Raw genomic sequence first — 22,948 nt, 5'->3', positions numbered from 1 at the left:
CTTATTTTCTGAAGAGCCCACAATATGATAGATACTGCCCAAACATGAGAAGTAAATCCAAAAATCTGGTTTTAAATTCATTCTTAATCTGAGTCTACCAATATATTTCTGAAGTTGAATAAATTTTAATTAAAAATAAAGGGATATAAATTAATAACATTATCTCTTCACTGTAGAAGGAGTTTCAATTGCAGGTTTTAATTATGGTAATTTATCAGAAGTCAAAGAGCCTAACTATGAAGGGATAAAGTCAATGAAGAAACAGAACATAGTTTCTATCAAGTGAGGAAGACCAAGATTTAGTAACTTGAAGGGGGTGGGTAAAACTCTGCGATAAATATCTTAATTCTCAACAGAATGCAAATTAAAATGAGAAGAATCTTGATTTTCAGATATATATACACATATATGTGTGTATATATATATGTCTGCATATAAATATCTGGACTAGAGGATATATGAGCAAATTTGAAATTGTTAAGAACTTTCTCAGAAAATCTCAAATGCCAAAGTGAACAGTGAAATCTCTCTTAAAAAACAGTTTTCTAGGACTTTATAAAGACATATCTGCTCTACTCAGATCTACTAATTGAAGGAATTCTACATACAAACTCCTTACAATCTGAAGAAGTGTATCTGAAGAAGTGAGGAAAGTTGCAAAAGAATTAAAGTTGAAAAGACAGAGCTATAAATTTTTCACAGTTTTGTATTTCCCTTTCCACTGTTCATATATAGCTCTTCTGGCCAAAAGTATTTCACATAGTCTTTTCTTTTCTTATTGGACATTATTTTTTTCCTCCTCTGCTTAACATGGGATACATGCGAATATGTGTCAGCTTTGTTTCCTTTTCCCACTGCACACAAACCTCTAACTTCTGTGTGCATACATAACATGGAGAAGGAATCCCATGTTTCAAGATCCTACCTCCGGTTGCAGAACGTCAAAAGTACAAAGTCTAAAATCTGCCAATGGTTTAAACAAAACCTATATAAATATGTATCGTCCCCATAACCAGCAATATTCCTGGAAAAACTGAGCATTGCCTGGGACTACATTCACTTTTCATATCTCCTCCAGTGACTGTGGAACTTCCTCTGAAAGAAATGTTCTAGGGTCAGCGACTTTCTGGCAGTTCCCTGCTAGGGAACTAAAAGAGGTTAAGTTAAACCAAAATTCAAATCAAAGCAAAATACTATCCATGGATAGCTGTAAGCTTTCAATAGCTCTCATGGGAACCCGCTTGTTACAGACTCTGAAAAAGAGGAGCCAAAAAAGTAAGCCTTGCCAAAACATTATTTTCCAGTTTTGTTCATTTTCTGCACGTTACTTTTGTTGTGATCATTATTTATGATGTGGCAATCAAGGACCTCTGCTGTGATAGATACAACGTAGACAAGTAGCAAAGATCTCCTTGCCCCTGAGAATTCACAACCGAGCTGTCAGATAGGCTGCTGCAGATGCATGAAACAGACAAAGAAGTTTAGGTTAGCTGCAAAAGGAAGAGAAATAAAAATAAAACGGGCAGGGCAGAAAGAGCTGACTTTCCTCTGAGCCTACCATTGCCAAGCAGTTGTGATTTGTAGGCACAGCAGCTGAATAGGGACATTTAAGAGAGGATTAAACAATACAGGAGATATTCCTATCAAACTATGTGATTTTTTTTTTAACTTGAGTTCATTTGGGGGGCTAAACTCTTTGACAGTTTTTCCTGAATGAAAAATGAAAGTAAGCTCCTCACAAAAGAACAAGAAGACTTAATGGAAATGACCAGCTTCTAGACTGGAACAAAAGAGAACTATCATGTTGTCACCTTTCCCGGCACTTCAAGGGACAATGAGAAATTGTGCATTCTTAGGACAAGCTTCAGCTAAGCTAAACATATCATCTAGCTGACTCGCAAGCATCCCTGTCCCTAACGTACATTAACACAGCAACATTAGAAATGTGGAACTAGCACAGAGCAAAATTCTGAAACTGGAGCAATTTTAGTTCATAATTAATAGCACTAACGACTTATACATCAGCACAGCTATAGAAAAAAATAAGGGGAAATGCACGTTGTTCGGGCATACTATGTCTCTGGCTCATATTAAGCCACATTTCTGATAAAAAGACTTAGAGAAGAATAGTTTTCAGCAGCCCGGGGGAGGGGGGAGCAAAGTGGATTCTGGTTGGAGGCTATGCATCAGGAATATTTTCTCCTATTCACAAGGAGCAATAAGTCTATTAAAAGTTAATGCAATAGGAAATTGGAAATTGTACAGCAACTTCTATGTAGTGACACTCATCTTTTTAAAGTAAGTTCTGAAGGCAAAGAGGAATAAATCTACATCAGAGCTGTGCAATCAGAAAACCAAGAAGTTCTGTGGCCTGTATAGAGGTCCACGATTGTCATCCAATGAGGTTTTGTTTCCAGAAGTGACAGGAATATCAGAAATAAATAAATGTTGATGCTCACATTTCAATTTCTTCATAGGAGCATAGTACTAGAAAGATCCTTTTTGTTCATTGAGTCTATCATCATATAATTTCTTTCATAAACTGATGCAGCACTATCTGAAAACCTATGAAAGGTTTTGCTCCCCTCCTATTTTAATACCTTTAGGAGTGCAGAAACTAATGTAAATATGGAGTTTTCCTCTCCCCAAACTCTATTACGGAAGGGTGAGATTCCTTTTTGAAATCTATAAAAAATGGTACACAGGGGCCTTGAGACCGGAGGTGGATGTATAGTAACACCAGTAAACCTGGTTGAGGTTGTCAGACTACTGAAGCCTTACATTTTTGTGGTGAATCATTTTCAGATACAGCCAGGATGAAATAGCCTCAAGAGACAAGATTTAATATCGATGGTTCACAAAAAATACCTAAACGAAGCCAAACTCCTGTACAGAAAAGGCCCCAACTGATGTTTCGCCAAACCAGGAAATGCCTGCAAAGAAGCACACATGCACTAAAAGCAGCGGTCCCCAGGGCCCTGTAAAAGAGGCAGAACAGCACAGCCGTCTGAAAACACACCCCAGGGCCCATCCACACCTACACGCTATCTGGAGGAGGGAAGGTAAAACTCAAGGTAAGAGTTAAAAAATATTCTAAATATCCAGAAAGCAGCAGCGCCAGAAGAGAGGCAATAGTCGTTTTGCTGCCCTGTTACCCTTCGGTCGTACATACGAGCTTACTGTATTTTTTTAAAAAAAAAAAATCATCGCTGATAGTCTCGGGTACCACGGTCGTAGCCTCAGGAGCTGACGGTCTGCGTCTAACACGGGGCTGAATATCTCAGTTCTCACGGGAGAAACCACGAAAGCCTCCGTGCGGGACAGTCCCGCGGGAGCACCTCCTCGCGCGGGAGAGGCGTTCACGGGCGCCACGGCCCGCAGCCGGCCCCCCGGGCCCCGGGAGGCGAGGGTGCACCGAGCGGGGGTCCCGCACCCCAAGGCTGCACAGCGGGCCAGCGCCCCAGCCCCGCGAGCCCTCTTATTTTGGGGCCTCAGTCCTAATTCTGCCCAGATCTTTGGGTGCTTTTCTGCTTGTTCCAGTGGCACCTGCTGGCAACAGCACTGGCAAAAGCAGATTTCTGACTGTTGGGCTAAAGCTGGCGAGTCTAATTACGACCCAAGGTGTGCAGTATTTCATTTCTCTCTCTCACACACTCTCACCCGCTCCTTGGGTCTAATATAACACGTTATACAGAACACAAGGAGGCTTGTTAGATTACTGTTGGAAGATGCAAGAACTGGTTAATTTTGCACCGTTTCTCCCTGTCATTATAATCTTTGCCACAAGAATGGCTACATTCTGTGAAATGTTCTGTTTTCAGTGCAGTCATTGTCATGTGAATGAGCTATCATATGACTCCTAATGCCTGAGATGTTTTATTCTTATATTCGTGACATTTGTATTTCAGTGACAAAGACTTCGGCAAGAAAAGGGAATGGAAGAAATTTAATCCCGTCTCTTGATCATTTTTAAATTCTAATTTTATGGCCTTTTCTTTCCTAGAAGCAACGGTACAGTTTTCTTCATATGTAAGACACCCGTATTTAGAGTAAAAATGAATTGATGAAATCAGACCTCTAGGATGTTGGTATTTTAATGATTTCTGCTGTAAAGATACCATATCAGTGCAAATTGCTGACAGTTAGGAGAGGTGAAAACCAAGGAATATTTGTTAGCCATTTTTTGCCACTTATAGTATATGTGCTCTGTTAAGACTCTGATGAGCAGAAGCTTATATTACAGAAGTAAACAATAAAAGATCAATTATTATCAGATACTGATATCAGCTAAGAGGATAGCTGATACTAATATCAGGGGTAATCAGTCCAGAGAAGAGCACAATGAATCACTCTATAAACGTGTAATGATGTGACGTTTAGGATGCTGTTCTGCTGTGCTGATTTCAGTGGCAAAAATTACCACTGATTTTAATGGGGCCAGGATCAGGACCTCAGTCGAAAATCTCCTACCCAGTTCAAGGTTTTTTTTGTCATGCCAAGTGTCTCTGAAGTGGCTTGTGTGTGTAACAGTTTAGACAATCCAGCTGTATATTTTTTCTCCATCTGCAATATTTTTAAGCTTAATTTGCAGTTTCTGCTAGTCCTGGAAAATATAGCATTTAGCAGGCAATTTGGTAGGGATTCCCTAGTATACACATCAAGGGGTAAAATATTATGGCAAAGCAAACAAAACATTTAGATTTTCAGAAAGAGGGAGGGATTACGATTATTTTTTCCAGCCATAGGTACAAAATAATTGTTCTTCAATGACCTTTCCTGCAGCGTGACTAAAAAGGTGTCTGAGCTGTCAAAATGGTATTTGGATGACTGACTGTCAAAGATCTGCTACAGCATCACAACTGGAGATTTTAATTGCGTTCAGACATCATCCTGGAAAGTCATGAGTGCATTTTTCTCTTTTCCTCTCCCTGTTACACACATATATTCTTTCAGAGTATAAGCTTATATATCATATATTTTTTCACAGCTTCAAAACTGTATAATATTTTAATCTGTGTGTGTGTCATGTAATAATATCCCCCTCTTTTTAAATAAATGTTTGCAGATTCCACTTTTGATACTAGAACTGCAAGGCCTCATTATTTCTTATTTCCAGAGGTTACACTGTTTTAATGTTAAAGTATAATCTTTGAGATAGTTTCATTTGCCTAGCCTAACCTCTATGATCAAATGAGTACCTTTTTTACTCTTCAAAATACTAGGATCTCAGGACCCATGCATTCTCTTAATCATTGCTCAATTTCTTTTATCCAGGTTCCTTTTTTCCCTATGCTCATAACAAGACTGCAGCTCAGACCTGCAAGATCTGAACTCTAGTCCATATTTTTAATGTCATGGTTCTATTGATAATATATTTTTTGATTTTAGTTCACAGGTAACCTACTTAAAGATATCTAGATATGTTATTTTAAATTCTTAGATAAAATGTTCAAGTAGTTGATTTTAACTTGCAACAACAAAGAATTCAGAAAAGAAAATCCATAGGGAACAATCTAACAAGTACATGGTTGTACTTTTCTACCTATTTCACAAGGCTTTATTTTACTGGGATTCTCCCTATTTTCATGCACTGCCTTTTGGCTTCAGTTTTTCTTTGAATTTTGTCTTTATAGTGAAAAAAATAAAATGGAGGCTTATGTTAACCAGAGAGAAGCCACTGGATTGGCTACCCTGAATATTAAACTTTTCCACTGAAACAGGATGTTGAGGAGGTGTGAATAGTCAAGCATTTAGCCCACCATGCATACCCCCAGTCAGCCCTGGCAACCTTCAGTTTCCTCATTACTAAAATGAAAATTTCCAGGAAAAAGATAAGCAAATAAAGCATTATGATTCCCTCACGGCATTCCACAGGCTCGACTTTCAAAACAGCAGAGAGATTTGATCATGCAGCCCCCGCCTAGATTTAAAAGCTTTGCTGCAGCATCTCTAGCTTTCGCGTCTCTGATGGAGTAGAGTGACATGGAGGTCTACAGATTGTTTCAGTTTTACCTTGATATGCCACCAGGATAAGAGGCAACACAGGAAATGCATTTTGCCTTATTTATATGGCACCTTGTAAAGCAATAGAAACACTTTCATACCGAATGGGACACTTTCCGTATGGGGCTTGAGAAGAAGGGCAGGAAAAGCTTCCCCCTTCCTCCCCCTTCTCCTCCTCGGCAAGCCTCATGTTAGCAACTGCTACCAAACCTGAGCATCACGCAAGTTTACTTTCATTTATGGGCTGGCTCTTCTTGGCTCAAAGAGACAAACAAGGTTATGAAACAACTCCTCAAAGAGCAGTTTGCACTTGTGTGCCAATCTCTGCTTTCTGTTCTCTCTCAGCTTGGCGGTAAAGCATTGGCTACTACTCCACACAGCATAAACAGATAATAGAGAAGTATGGGCCAGACGAAGATGATATACTTGGGACGGTGCAAAGTTTCCTGAAAATCAACCTGATATGGATGCTGGAGTTTGTCAGTGGTGAATTTGAGAAACAAAAAGAGCAGGCGACTTGTTTTTAGGACAAGATGTAAGCTCTTTTCTCCTTTACTTGCAGCTCATTTACGAATTTGTTTAATATATTAGTCTTATTCAACCTAGGAAAAATCTTTAAGATTGTGCAGGGGCTGCCATTAAAATATGCTAGCATGGGCTAAGTGGTGTAGTATTATTTTCTGAAACAAACTGAATATAATGTGAATATTCCAGATAACCTGTCCATGTTAAGAAGATGTATAGATCAATGTACAGATTGAGAAAGTTGAATGTCTCTTTCCTTACAAGAGTTTCCATCTTGATTGCTTCCATAGTTCTCCTTTTTTTCTCCATATTAGCATCATATCATGTTTTTTGCTTACCTTTACAGATTCCTGCCATTTCTAAACTTAAAAAGACTCAGTACTGTGCTAGGAGGTACACAAAATTGCAAGTCAGTCATCCAAAAATGATATGGCTATTTTAAACCATACTTTTTTTAAAAAAAAAATGTTGTTTGAATTCTTTTATTTACTGTGGCTGAGTCTTTTGGACATACTCAAATCATGTTTTCAAGTATTCTTCTATATTCATGAAGACCAGAAACTCAATTTTATTTTGAAATGAAAGCAGAGATTATCAGATGATAATTGATTCCAAGGAACGGGGCTTTAAGTAAAATACCAGTATCATGAGACTTCTGATACAATCAGAGAAGTTGGCAACAACTGAAGAGTCAGGCAGAGAGTATCACTTTTTTATCTCTTTATTATATATATAAAAAATCAGCACCACAAGTAATAACAAATATTTCTCAATGATCTGACTGCCTATGTGTTCAGTTAAACTAACAATAATACCTCCATCTGGTGACTACCTCCATCTGTGCCTCCCGACCTATTAACACCTCAGCAATATGCAAGAAGGCAGATGTCCTTGATTTATAGGCATAGTACACAGAAAGCAGGCTCCAGCTATGTACACATCAGTGAAATAGGGAGGATAATAATACTCATAGCAAAAGACCGAGAGGCTAAATTAATTCTTTTTTGCTTTCCAAAACACATGGAGATCTTTGCATAAAAACCAGTAAAATTAGAATTTAATGGGCTAAAATAATGCAAAAAAAAGTTGTCTTTACATTCTTTTCAGTTAAATACCAGTGCAAAGATGTTGTGATATGGTTCAGATCTTTGGTGCAACTGCTCCCAGATATTGATTTCTGTATTGGCTTCAGAAGAACATGTAAACATCCAAAAAATAATAATTTCATACATCTTCATGCTTATGAGAGAAGCTAGGGTTTAGAAAAACATATTGCATATATTTATCCTTGTTAGCATTTAATAAATGGAGAAAAGGGAAAATTTTAGGAGAAGCATAGGAAACAAGAAAGACAAAAGAAAAAGAAAGTGAGAAAGAGCAAGGGAAGGATAAAAGGAAAGCATAGAAAGTAGGAAAAAAAGCAGGAAAGAGTAACAAAGGGCCAAATTCTGGAACAAACTGAGCAACTAGGGGACAGTGCTTTGTTTCCTCAACTTGTATTGACCTTATCTGAGAACTGAGGATACTTTTCACTTTGCTGTACCAGAAAGGAAAAAGGTAAGGGAGAAAAAAATAAGAAGACAAAAGAGATCTTAATGTGACAATTTAGAGAGAAAGAATAATGGTGAGGCAGGAAAGCTGAGGTAAATAAAAGTAAAAAACAAGGGTATGAAAGAGCACTAAGTGAATAAAAGAATAAAGAAATAAAAACTTCCAGTGAAATGGAGGCCTGGGCCTTGCCTGAATAAATAAATAAATAAATAAATAAATAAATAAATAAATAAATAAATAAAAAGGGAAAGAAAGAAAGTAAGAAAGTCTGAAAGAAAAAGAAAGTGAGGAAGAAGGTGACAGAGGACAGTTGGGACAAATATGTGTATCTGCATTAATACTATCCAAACAGTATAATACTGTAAAATTACTATTTTCTGAAGAAGGCATTAAGCTAGTGATCTTGCATGTTAACAGCATATAGACTTTATAGGACCCTTGGGCCCTCTGTTTCATGATGCTGAAACTATACTTTAAACCCAAGTTCCTTCTCTTACATATGTTTTAATTTAAACATGCAAGGTATGGGATATGACCTTGTGATCATTCCAGGGGTTGGATGTTCCTAAACCAAAAGTGCAGCCTATTAAAAAATAGCCTAATAAAAATATTTTTAGGAACCTAAGTCAACCATGAAGACAAGTTGCAAAAATTTGCCTTTTAGACTAAAAGGCTAAAAGCAATGGTTGAAAAGCCATAATAATAATAAAAAGTGAGATTAAGGTGGTAAACTGTGAAGCTTCATCTCCCTTTGTCACAAAACACGGAAGCTACTTTACACCAATTGCTGCTGGCTTCTGTCTTAATTGGACAATTGCCATTGTACTCGCACTCAGAAAATCTGTATTTCAATGTTTCAAAGATTGACTGCTGCTGGCTTGCACCCTCCCCCATTCATTCATGGGGAGCTTTGAAAGGTGGTCTGCTTTGACATGTACATCATTAGACAGAAGAGGGGAAGCAAGGTATCAATATCAGAAATGAGCAATAGCAGGAAGAGAGTGTGGCAGGAAAAGAAAACAATTAGAAACAGTTTGGTGTCCTGGAAAAAAAAAAAAAAAAAAAAAAAAGCCAAGTTGAGCTGAATCCCACCTGGAGAAATAGAGAGGCAATACAATACATGCCCCATTCACTGTCCAACTTTATCAAAGAAAACCAGCTTATAATGACTTTGATGAGAGTACCTAATACGAGAATTCTTGGTCTGAGGTTTAATAATCTTCCCTATCTTTTGGCTAATGCTGTGGCGATAAAGTGCAGTTCAGGGATGGATAACTATTTTAGAAAGCACATCTCTAGTTTTATCCAGCTTCTCACAAAAGTCTTCCTCAGAATAGAATGCAGCATTCCTCATTTTAACAGAAATGGTGACTTTTGGAAATTAAATACAAAACAGATACATGATCATATTCAGAGTGGGCACAACAGGTCCACACTCAGCTGCAGAGAAATCCAGTTCAGACAGAAGTCATCCACAGCTAACTGGAATCCTACTACCTTTATATACTAGGCATGGGATTTTCACAGATGCCCAGGATTGGACTAATACTGCTTCTAGAGACATCAATAATACAACTCCCATTAATTTTAAAGGCAGACAAGCTAAATCAATGCTAAGAGCTTTTGAAAATCCTCTCCTAAAGGTTTTATACGACATTCTCCTGCCACCTAAATTATACCAGACATCACTAGAATCTCAGGTTGCATTCAGTAATTTGTTTGATGTAGTGCTTACTCTGTTTATTTAAAAATAAAAGCAAAATTCCCAAATGAAATAAAAAGTTTAACTGGTTTTTAAGCCTTTATTGAATTCTTCTTAGGCTGTCAAATACTGTTGTTTGAAGTTCCGCAGAATCAATGCACTGTATTTTGCTAACCTTTTCTTTGGTTCCAGTTTGCTTGGGTTCTCACTCACAAAATTTCACTTTCGGGTTCAAACTCACTTAAAAGTTCAGAGTGAATTTCAGCCAAGTCCACTGCATGTGATCTGGTTTATGTTAAAGTCAGCCCATAAACTGCTCAAAAAACTGGGCCCAGACTCTTTTGAAACCGGGCCTAAGGTCTGTATAAAAGCAAACTCAAAAAATGTTTTGATGAACCTAGGTTCAATATTTCAAAGTCTGTAATGAAACCTGAAACAAACCAAATTCCAATTTGTTTGAGGCTTCATACTGAAAGTGTTGTATCGCTCCGTCAGACTGATGACATTTTACCACAACTTTTACAGTGAAAGATTTTTCTTCCCATAATTTTCCCCCAAACCCCTTGGCTGCTGAAAACAGTAATGTATTACCATGGATACAGATTACAGAGTGGGGTATGAGGAAGAGAATGGAGGTTTCAGCAAATAAAAAGATTTCTTTGGAGTTGGCATCTGGAGCAGGGACTCAGACAGCAAAAGAGCTTTTTTAATTCAAATATTTCCAGATCACAAAAAGGTTAATTTCAAGAAGATGAGGTAAGATAGATCACATTTGTGTTTTCATGACTTTGGCAGAGCCATCTTTCTCTGGGAAGCAATGTGAAAACCTTTACATATTTACTTGATTTCGTTTGGAAAATAAACACTTAAAATTAGTAAATTGATTGAAAATGGTTTCTGCTTTCAGTGGGGCAGGGAGGAAACAGGAGACTGTCTTGTCAACTGCAGAAAAAGCCAGGCTTGCATACTTCTGACTCTAACCTGGCCCATGTTCATATACTTTGCTGTTTTAAAAACAAATCAAGCGCTCTCACCATGTGTAACAGCAAGAAACAAGCCTGAAGGGCAACCTGGAGAGTAGCAAGTACAAAGATGATTAGTGAATGACTTTGCAGGGAACCAGCTAGACTTTCAGGACACAGGCCCTCTTCTAAAGACAGGAAAACGTAACAGCAAAACCAGTTTTTCTCAAAGAAAGTAACAATGAAGCCAAACAATGTCCAAGAAAGGCTTAATTCTGCCCCCGCTGCCAGCCTGTGACAAGACTTGCACTGAGTTTAATGAGAGCAGAATCAGGGCCAGAATAATTTGTAGCAAATGGAGCGAGTGAAAACAGAGGGGTTAACTAGTTTATTTTAGAATTAACTTCTTCCTCAGCGAAGATTAATATGTCAAGCTGAACGCTAAGTAGAGGTCAGTGCTAAAAGACCACCACACTAATCACAGGAATGTGTGCGTACAGACATTGATATGTTGCAGGAAGGTTTCTGGAAGAAAGCAAAAAGCAGTTTCCCTGCAGCTGTTGGCGCAGCAGCCTGGGCGTCTCCGGCGCGGTGCAGCTGCGCAGCCAGCGCTTCTCCTGCAAGACTCCCTTGCACCTCAGTAGCCTCCTCGCAGGCGTCCTGCGGGGGCCAGAAAGCTGCCTTCCTCCCCGCAAAAGCATCCCCGACTTCACCGGTGCAAAAGCCCAAGGTCCTGGCGGGAGGCGGAGGTTCCCACTGTCCGCTAAGAGGAGGCTGTAAAAGGGGCCACGTGCACTGCAGACGTGTGTGCCCCTGGCTAGCAGCTTTCCTCTGGAGCTCAGCCAGGGAAAAGAGCAAAGCTCATTAAGTTAATGGCTACCAACGCTAGCGACCCTCCTTACCGCAGTGACAGCAGAGGGCAAGAGAGAGGTGTTAAGTTTGGAACTTAACTCACAAGTAGAATGAGGTGCATATCAAGGAAACAAAAGGAAATAATAACCAAAAAGGAGACCGTCTTCTCTAGAACAGTGGCCTGCAACATTTTATTTATGGGAGGAAAAACATAGTTTTTCACACCAGAAGTCCCCTGGCATGATCATTTTAAAAACTTTCAATCTGATCATTTCTCTTACTCAGAAGCCCTTACTGAATTCAGAATATGAGACAGCAGACACATAAGGAGGAGGAGTGTTCCCTAACCCTGAAGACAGATAGATCAAGGCAACTCACTACTACTTCTACTAGGGCATGGCAAATCATTTCTACTTCTGCCTTAAACAAACATTGCCAGGTCACAGCCCTTAAAGGTGCATTGGTAAGCGACACCATCCATTTTCCTTGCTTATCTGGCTCTTGAATGCTTACATGTACTTACATAAGGCAGCAATCCTGAACTGTCCACAGCACACGAGCACATTGCTGGTCATCTGCTTCATCTGCTGGTTGTACTACACAGTGCATGCACTTACCAGTGCTGCCCCAGCTAGAGATGTGTACAGGGGGGAACTCTCTAGGGGTGATGTTCCCAAGTCAAAAAACCTTAGAAGGTGCAGCACTATTCAAGACAGAATCAGACTTCTACACTTCAGATCTTTTCACTTCAGAGGACAGAAATTTGTTCTCCACTTTTCTAGAACACTTTCCAAATTTGAGAATCCCCCATGTTTCAGTGAATCTTCTGAACAGCTCCTCAGTCATATTCTTTTGGCATTTGAAACTTTCGCATAGGGTGGAAGAAAGAGGTGAAGGGAGAAATATTGAAGTCAAGTGGAGCAATGAAACTTGAAATATGTACAAACCTGCAAATTACTCACACAGAGGTATGATATCAGAAATAACTAATGTTTCCCCCAACACCCAAATTGCCTACTTTAAGTTGACTGTGTCCTTGTTAGGTATTTATGATGGCAAAACCCTACAGGACATTTTCACCTCTGTAAATATATGCACATATTCTGATGTGCCTTAAAGCAGCAAAGGTTAAAAAGGAGAAATGCTCCTATTACCACATCAATTCATGTTTATCTTAAAAAATCAACAAGATGACAACTCACCCCTTTCTCCAGGATAACATATAGCTGTTATTTCCATCTCTATGGAACAAAGGACCCCTAGTCTGTATAGTGTGTGAGAGAGGCGAGTGGTAAGGAGAGAAAACCAGGACCATTCCAGGGCAGCCATTGGAATTAAGAACAGCAGCGTATTCATTTAAAAATGTCATTCCTCCACAATGCCTTAGTATAAAGAGTAGAAGTTTGGTGGTTCTTTAGCAGGACCCATAGCTAAAACAGATTTTCCTGTATCTGTGCCAGTATCCAGAGGTTACTAGGACCTGGGAGTCCTCAAAAGCCACAGGTTTCTACTGACTGCGGTAGACAGATTTTAATGAAACTTACTGAAAGACAGAGATTTGGCAGCTGACAACCTCCAGGAGGTAAAAGGCTGGAAAGCGGACTGTACTTCTGCAAACAAGCAGTCACGCCTCCAGAAACATGGGCACACAACACAAGAGCAGCGATATTGATTATCAGATAGCATTTGACACTGCTAACAGATAAGCTCTTAGGCCAAAGTTGTTGGTTATCACGCATGTATCACTACACACTACTTTAGCTTTAATAGTCACGCTGACAGAGAGGGGGAGTGAGGCAGACAGATGAATGATTTTTGAACGGGGAAGAAGTTTTAACCTCTAACGCAACTGATAACTTTGTTCAAATCTTTCTTAATCCCTATACCCTCCCTGCCTCCCCCCCCAAAAAAAACTATAAAAGCTAAAAAGACACCCATCATAGAAAATTACTGGGCCTAAAAATAATATTCTTTTGAATGAACAGTGGAGGTTACCCCCACCTATACTAAGGGAAATAAGAAAGCAATTAAGATACCTTTGTTAAGGAATTTTTAACCTGTCAGCAATATAGGCCTTTTGTTCTTCCATATTTTAGGTTAATAAAATCAAGGCCAGTTTCCTTAGAGATGCTGAAGCTATTAGATATCAGTAAAACTTAATGTACCACAGGGATCATGTAAGAAAAAATGCACTTAATTGAGTGTTCAGAGCCAGAGCCACCCATTGTAAGTATATTCTGGCAAGTGAGATGTTATTATTGCCAAGGCACTGCCAAATGATGTTATAAATGCATCTTTTCTGAATGAGAGCTCTGAATACATGGATGAAAAGATGGCTGCATTCTTCCAAAAGGACTGGAGCTCTTCTTTAGCATTTTGTCATCATCATCCATGAGAAGCAGTAGCGTCATTAATGGGATTACAGTTCTAATGAATGTGTAAGTAAATTGAGTAAAAATGACTTTCCAAAATGAGAGATATTGTGTATTTCCTAGTCTGAATTTGCATTTCTCATAATGTCTCTGTCTAAACGTTAACCTTATTATCGGTCTCTCAGTCCTGTGTTCAGCCCCTGTGAAGAAACAAAGACTCTCCTTCACTTCTTACTTTATTTCTTTTCTCTGGATGAATGATGTATGAGCTTTTTCAAATGCTTTCAGCATATGAGGGCTCTATTTAGCTACGCATTGAAAGTGTTAGGAGTGAATGAAGACAAAGAAACCCAAACTGCAGTACTAACTGTAATTTACTCTCTGATTATGGATACAAATTAGACTGGACAAACCGAGAAAGGCACCGTTCTGATACAGGTTCTTTCAAATAACAGTGAGTTACAACAAAATCCATATTTATGTAATGTATTCGGTGCCCCATAGTCAGATTCTTGAGGGACTCAAAGGTTCAACAGAGAGAACAAAACCAGACACAAAGCTGAACTCCTTAGGTTTAGTTCCAGGTTATTGATCTTCACTTGAAAACTTCTAACACTAACTAGGGGTATGCGAACTGGAGGAAACATTTCCCTCAGGGGACATTTGTCCAAGGCTCTAATTCTCACGTAGGCTTTTATAAAACATATACACCTATTCCCTTAGGAACCAAATATACAGCCTCAAATCTCTCCAGGCTGGAAGACTCACCTTGCTAGTCTGCAGGCTTTGACATAACTAGCTGTGCCCTAGAAGCCTGCCTTTGCAAGCTGAATCTAGACGAGAAAATATTTCCAAGCTTCCCAATATATTTTTCTTTGAAAGAAACACATTTTTTTTAATGCTTAGAGGCATTTCCAAAGAAAAGGAAAAGAAAATTTTATAAATCCTAGACACCAACTGCTTACCCTAATATTAATCTTACTCAAAATCATGAAAACATTGCTATAAAATGAAATCATTACAGAATTAAGGGATGGTAGCATAGTCAAAGATAACATGGGTTCATGTAAAATAAATTTATCAAAGAAATCTGATTTTTAAAGCAGATTTGTGGTTGAGAAATAAAATATCTCAGAATAATAAGCTTTCTAATTCACATACTGTGATAGCATATAGTTTACAAGAAACATTAATTTTCAGTCCCACACTACCTTAGCCTTGATTGAAACCCCCTCATTAACACTGCACACTCTAACAACAGTATTTATGGGAGTTCACTGAGTATTTTCATCCTTTTCCAGTCTTCCTATCCCAAGTAGTTGCATTTAGATTTGTATAAGGTCCTTTCACCAAAAATCCTCCTCAGTTCTTCCCCATATTGCTCCTTCTTGAAAAGGGGCCATTCCTACCCAAATCAGTTTATCTTGCCATCTTTCCTACCTAATAATCTCCCCCACCCTCCCGAGGGGGATGTATACATACATGCACTTACTGTAGCTCAACATGATATGCATAAGCACAGGTTTCGGGGCTTTTGTTCCCTTGAGCTTCCCCCCGAAAGCAAACGCTCTATGAGCCCGTACACCCAGTGTTACGCCAGGCCTGCCTCCAAACGGAGAAACGCCAGAAGACAGAGACTAGATAGGGACGTGTGAAAGCTTGGTTGTGTTCTTAATATCCTGTGGAAGCTCGGTCAAATGCAGTCACTTCCGTGTGCCTCAAGCTGCACCTGTAAAGCAGGGAGGAGAATCACAGATGCAAAGGGGCATCTGGTATTTTTTGAGGTGCAGAAAAGCACACAATAGAAAATAAAGCCTATAAATAAAGGCTGTGAGAAAAGGCATATTAGGCTTCAGAATAAGGTAGTCAGAGGGGAAGGGGTCAGCACTGAAATAAATTTGGCTCTAGGCATTTCAATTTCAGGATAAGATATGTTGAGGTGGTTAAGGGAAGCTGATTAGATTAGTCATTTATATTCATTGGTGGAGAACATTTGAGTGAGGAAGGGGCATCTAGAATGGGGGAGGCAGTTAACTCACATGTAACTATTAATAAAAAAGATGTGTCTATCTTCACGAGGAAGTCAAATCTGAGTCTGTATCAAGCTTCCTCTCTCTGCCATACCCACTTTTAAGAGGTATCCCATCTCTTTGCATTCTTCTCCTCTCCAATCTGACTGCCATCAGCTTTAATTGCCACAAGCCACAAAATATCTTCAGATTTTTGGCAGGGAAATAGGAGATAGGAAAACCCCTTCTTTTCTGGCCTGGCAAGATTTTTTAATTGAGGTTGGATACATGCCAAACTAGAGTTCAACTCCTGTTTGTGTAAAGCATCTCTTGATGGTCCCAAAGAACTCCCAAAGGGCATGAAGGAACACTGTTTCAGGATGTGACCAGATGCCAAAGCTAAATGCTCTATACATTTCATGTTAGCCTTTGAAGGCTCTGCTATTCTGGACACAGCAAAACCTGTCTTAATTCAACCTGGAGCATACTTGAGAAGGAGCAGGAAACTATACTGGGATTTTCAGCTCTAGGAAACAAAGTAGGGTTACTTCCCTTATGCTATCTGGAAGTGTTTGTGGTTTGCATCACTGATACTCCAAGATTTCTGCTTATGTGAGCACTGAGAGGCCAACTGACATGCGGAGGAGTAGTCCCTATGCCTGCACCTGGGGCTTCCCACCCCGGTGGGCAGGCAGGCGGTGCTAGCACCTCCACAGCTGCTCATCTGCCGAGCCCCAGAACGGGCACCAGCTCCCGTACCCCCTACTAACCAAGCGTGGATAACGCTGAAACAAAATCGGCAGGACGTGTGCACGGCAGCAAACTGAGCTGTCACACCATACCAATGAGGCTTCTGCTTAGTAAATTATGTACAGGTACTCCCAACATTCACCAAAGATACAAAAGCAGGATTTGAAGGAGAAGAATGTATATGGCTTTTACCCTTCAGGTCAGTTGCCAGGATCCATGGCACTGGCTGTGCCTAGCATTAACGTGGCAGTGCTCTCTGAAACAGCCTTGGAGTCATAAGAGGAGTATGACAGAAAGATCCTTCTGTTTTCTAGCAAATAGTTAGTGAAATGCAAAGATCTGCATTATTAATTTTCCACAGAACAAGCCTGTGGGTAATACAGAATACAAGAAGTTTATCTGGATCCAGGAACAGCACCCAAAATTCCCTCTTGTGATCCTGGTGCATTTCTCAATAGCTTTTTTTTTTCGCCAGCTTCTGTCAAATGTACCTCTTGTTAATCACTGACTGTTACCTGGTATCTGGGATTTATTTCTAAGCCTAGGACCTAGGTATTTTCTCCATTCTGCTGATGGTCACAAGCAGGGCAGGCTAGTGGCATGAGATCACAAAGAAAAAATACAGAAATTCTTGTTTATTCCTACCTATATCTTAAAAGCTTGGTGACTGTCTGTCTTATAACAAAAAGGGATAACTGGTCATAGGCATGTAGCTTGCTTGAGGAGTGCCTCCACCGGGTCAAGTTGTGGGTCAGGCCTTTAGACCTATAAATACAGTTCTGGTTTTTGGAGGAATAGATTTTTTTCGGAGATAAGATGTGCCTGCTGTTACATTGCCACAATCTTGGAGGAAAGAAAAAAGTGTATAGAATTTCTGAGACAACAGTGTTTTTCTATTGTATGGAAAGAGAATAAATATTTCAGTGAATCAGACTTACCAGTTATTTAGGAGAAACCCAGCAAACATTAATTTGACTGGCCATTTTGACAAGGGTTAATCATGTATTTCCATAACCTGCTTATACAGTTCTTCTCTCTATATACTATGGGAGGCTCTGGAAGGTCAGACTTACAGAATGCTGCATGCTCAGACTCTAAAGCCCTGCAAAACACACATGACTCACATCTAATTGTTAGCATTTATCATTTTTATATTTTGAGTATACTCAATAAAATGGGATTTACTCTGTTGATGCGACAGTTGAAATATTTTTTGCTTAGATGTAAGCAAGAGGTTAGGATAGCTCAGTTTTCTGATTGGTACAGGCACGTTACAGCACCATGTTTCAAGCATAGAGGTGTTACAAGGGAATAGATGATAGAAATCTTTTGAACAAAAACTTTGTATGCATAATAAACACCATACTGTATACACATACTTGTGGCCCTTTGAATTTCAATAAGAAACACAAAATTTGGACTAAAAATGAGACTAAAACAAGCTTGTCTAATGAGGAATGTGTGAGAGAGTCACAGGTTACATTTGCTTACCAGTTCAACAAGGGGAGAGAGAAAAAGTGAGTGAAAAATAGAGAGAGTTCCCTGGGCTAATTTTCTAACCATCAGTCAGCTAATTGTTCCTGCTAAAAGAGAATAAAAGCAAAGAAGACACAAAGTAAGTTATTATAATAAATACAAACTAGCTGCAGCCAGGGGAAATTATATCAAAATGACTGGGGAAGTAAGAGAAAAGGTATGTGATCTGTTGCTTTAATTGCAGTATAATTAGTTATATACATCCTGTATCCACTTCTCATAAATGTGTTCCACTTTTTACATAAAAAAAGCTCAGCACTAAATGCAGGAGTTGTTGTCCAAACTAATATCCATTATATTCTGAGATGTGATTCCCATACATTGCTGGTATCCATTAGCTTTTAAAGACCAATTAGCAGGAATGCTAGATCAGTGCGGGCTATACTGGTTCACTTCAAATTTTACTAAAAGAGAGCAAAGGAACAGATGGGGGTGTGTGCATGCGTGTGTGTGCGTGAGCGTCTTTACCTTGTCTTCCACGGGTTGTTCACACAAAGAAGCACTGGATATGTTTACACTGGTTTGCAACCTGTGTGTCCAGGTTCACAGAATCCAGGGCCTGCAACCACTTGCATGTGTTCTGCTGTCCAGCTAGAGCTGAAATCTCGGTCATTCCCACCAGGTACATACATTTTTTAACCCACAGGAACCATTGGATCCACTCCAAACAGTGCAAGACACAACAGGCAAAGAGTAGAGACTATCAAGTGTTTACAGTCAAGATCTAAGCTAACAGCGCGGCGCAGAGGTAAGCATGCTATGAATAAAATCTCTCATTATATGCACATATGTATTAACTAAACAAACAAACTTATTTACAGAAGTTTCATTTGAGCAAGGAAAGGAATATTCCTCGCCTCAGATTTGTCCTTCACAGCTGACTCCTGCAGTACAGTTTATACAGACAAAGACTGTCATGACATCTGTCTGATCCCTGAATAAACATGGTTGTGAACACATGTGCTATTTCTGCTTCTGTATTTGTACAGAATGTAATAAAATATGAAAGTCGTGTGACCATTAAAATACAGCCTGCTTTAAGATGTCCCTTAAATTCAGTAGGAGGAAGACAAAGAATAATGCATATGCAGAATTCGGAAAAAGTGAGTAGTGTTTACCAGGAAAAGAAAAGAAAATGGCATTGTTTATTTTATGGATCATAATTTCTCAAACTAAGTATCAAACCCTTGGATCTACAAAGACCAATGTAGATGGGCAGTAAAAATAAGTGTTTTCCTTCATCAATTTCTAACCAAGGATCTGTTCTTACGAAGAAAACTGTAAGGACAAATCCTTCCACTCACAAGAAGTCTCTACCAAAACAAACACAACTTGGAGAAGATCCCTTTTATGATTAGGGGCTAGGCACTCACTCCATTCAGAAACTGCACAGCAGCAATTCAGCTATCTCACTTTTGGTTTCCCATATAGACATATATGCATATAGACAAAGAGTTCTATAGGAGCATATATGCTCTGAAATATGTAATAAAGTAATTTCATTACAACATATTATGTGACTCACATTGGACATGTTATCCTTACTCTTCAAGCACATTGTGCTTAACTATGTGCTTTGCCAAATCAAGCACATTTTTTTCTGCAAATTTGCAAGCTTCAAGGCTGAGCACAAATCACTTCTTACAAATACCCACAGCTCTGTCCCTAGTGCTCAGTTATTTGGTCAGAGAGATGACAGGAGTCTTTTGGTCCCCTGGTTGGATGAGCATACAGTTTGAAAATAAACATATGCACATTTGAACTGTTATGTGGGAATACTTGCCAATACAACTGCAAATTCACTTTCTGCAAATATGCAGGCAGATGAGCTTTACTGCAAAATACTCATAGAACCATATATGTGTCTCTTAAAACAAGTGCAATTAAATATGCAAGAGACACCTAATGCATATTATTTGCAATACCGTTTTTTTCTGCAATATATGGCTGTTGTCTGGGATCCTACACAAAAATATTAAAATCCTACACATGAATATTGGGGGAAATGAAGTAGAATCATCACCTTTACTCGAGCAAAAGTGGAAGAGGCAGCTGCATGTGATCAGTGGCAAAAAGTCTCCCAGCCCCAAACTAAAAAGAGCAACAGATAAAACTCTGTTTTGCTCTGTTAGGTGTCTTTCCTTTTCTTTTCTTTCTTTCTTCACCCCCCCCCCCCCCCCCCGGATCACACTTCTCTTTTCCAGGGCCTAGTAATGGGTTAATTATATGCAACACATGTTCTTGTAATCAGTGAAGTTTTGTTTCCATCTAGGTGTCCTTTTAAGGGAAACTTGCTTGTCTTCTCTGGAGCTGGGACAGTAAGAAATTTAATTAGCAGGCAAAAAAGTTGTTACTGAAAGAGTCAAAACCTGAGGCAGATAGTTCCCGCGCGTAAGACTTGTAGCCGGCCAGCTGAACTAACCGATTGCAGACTCAGGTCCTTTGGGATGACCTATTCCCTCCCAGAGCTTCGGCATGGAGAGAGCCACTCGCTCTGCTCCTCATTATTTTTGTCTCAGCTTACTGCCCTAAAGAGAGGGGTAGTGGGAGGATGAGAGAGGTGCTAATCCATGGAGCAAAATACAAGAAGATTTACACCAGAGCTGAGTAAATATGGGTAAAGAAATGAACCCACCATCTTTTTTGAGCAAAATCCTCTGTAAGTAATTTGCTTGGTAAAGCACAGCTCACATTTGGGCGGGGAACTATGTTAGCAGACAGAGTGGAAATAGCATGAAACCTCCTTTAAGATGGTTTGCATAATGTCAAATAGGTTAAAGAAACCCTGCTTCCTAAATTAAAACCATATTGCTAAAAGGAAAAAATTTTCTTTGGACAATGGTAGTGGAAAGAATGACTGAATAATATAACTAATTAATTGTTCACACGTGAACAGTGTATAATGTTTGCGAGTGCCCAGAGTGTGTAATGTACATAGGGAAGTAATTGAAGTGTGCTTTTGTATTGTCTGGGCCATCGAACAGTGCCAAATCAGGGAGGGAAAGGGAAGCACATGTTCGGGGTTTATGTATATAAGAAGGCCCATGGCAGCTTCAGAAGGGTCTCTGGGAATATGTGTGTCAAGTCAAGAATTCTTCAAGAATAAGAGCTTGGTCTCCCACCCCTTCCAAACCTGTCCCCCAGCAGGTTCTCCTCCCCACAGGAGAAAAATAATCCCATTCCAAAATATAGCTATGTTCAGGGCACCTTGTGTAGAACAAAAACACCTAACTAAAACCAGGACCTGGACCTGCCTTTGAGGAGAAAGCAGAGATTTCTAAATGCCAGTCTTCCTCTCTTGATCTCCTATACTTCTGTTGTTAGTGAAAACTGTAAAACAGTATTTACAAGATTCTGCACAGCATGAGGCTGTTTGTATGCAGCATTGCAAAGGGGATAGTTTGTTCTCTATACAACAGTGCGACCTAGTGGCTGCAAATAAAAGCTCTTACCATTCCTTCCCAAGTCTTTGATATCTTTTGCAGATATTTTAGTATTTGAAAAATAGTATTTGTATCAAACGCCCATCTGCTAAAAGTTATTCATTTATATCATTAGGACAGGCACAGGAGAGATGACGCTTCACTAGTATCACAGACTTTCCAAAAAGTTGGGATAAAGCGAGCAATGAACTTTGGGAGTGTAAATGATAGGTTGGCATTGGGTTGTGCCCTGCAGGCTATTAGTCAAGTTGTGTAATTTGCACAAATGGTTTTCATGAAATTAATATGATTACTCATGCATGTAAGGATTTCTCCCTCGCTTAAGGGTTATTGGACAGGTCCCTGTGTCAGAAATTTTTCAGCGAGGTGCCATCAGTAGTGAAGCAAGGCCACGGACAGGTTTGAAGTTGTCTGCTCTAAGATAACTGGATATTTAGAGCACACAGTTGTTAAATTTGCCCACATTATTTGCAGGATTTCACATTCAAAGTATAGGCAGTAGTGCAAGGTCTGCAGTAATGGCAAGTATCACAGTGTGGTAAACTCCATTAAAAGGAAAATGTCTAAATAAAGGCTCGATCCAAAGCCCATTTAAAAGTCTTTGCAGGAAGGGTGCTTTACACGTTCTGATCTGCCCATTAGAGAAAAGCAGGGGGGGAGAAAAAGCCTCATTTAGTGCTGACACAATGTTTTCAACTCAGCCCATTTGTAATAAGATGCTCTTTAGCCAAATCATTTAAGTCATTTGGAAATCATTTAGAATTCTCTTTCAGAGCAATTAGTAAAAAGCTAAAAGCCTCAAATGGTTCTTTGTGGTGGTTTCATAATTATTATTTTAAAACAGAAAATATCACCTTAAAGCAGAAAGAGAAAACCATCCATTGCAATTGAAAATATATGTGCGCATTCCGGAGATCTGAGGAACGGAGAAAAGGTGACCTTTTCCAGATCTATGCATTCCATATAACAATCTTTTCTTGCCTCCCAAAGAACACACTGGGGAGGAAATCATTCACTATTCTTGTTTATATGAGATGTTCTAGTAAGAATTAAATGTAATTTAGTGGGACAATAAAATCTTCTCAAGTACTGATATTCGACACAGTATTGTTGTGTTTGGGGTGGATTTGGGGATGATTAAATGAGTAAATCACACAGATCTGAAACATTTTTTTCACCTCCTCAGATGGCATCTTGATCGTGCATGCACTGTGAACACCAAAAGCCTATAGGTCAGACCTGA

This window comes from Rhea pennata, chromosome 2, assembly GCF_028389875.1.
Source record: "Rhea pennata isolate bPtePen1 chromosome 2, bPtePen1.pri, whole genome shotgun sequence".
NCBI lineage: Eukaryota > Metazoa > Chordata > Aves > Rheiformes > Rheidae > Rhea > Rhea pennata.
Note: the sequence above shows the minus strand (reverse complement) of the source record.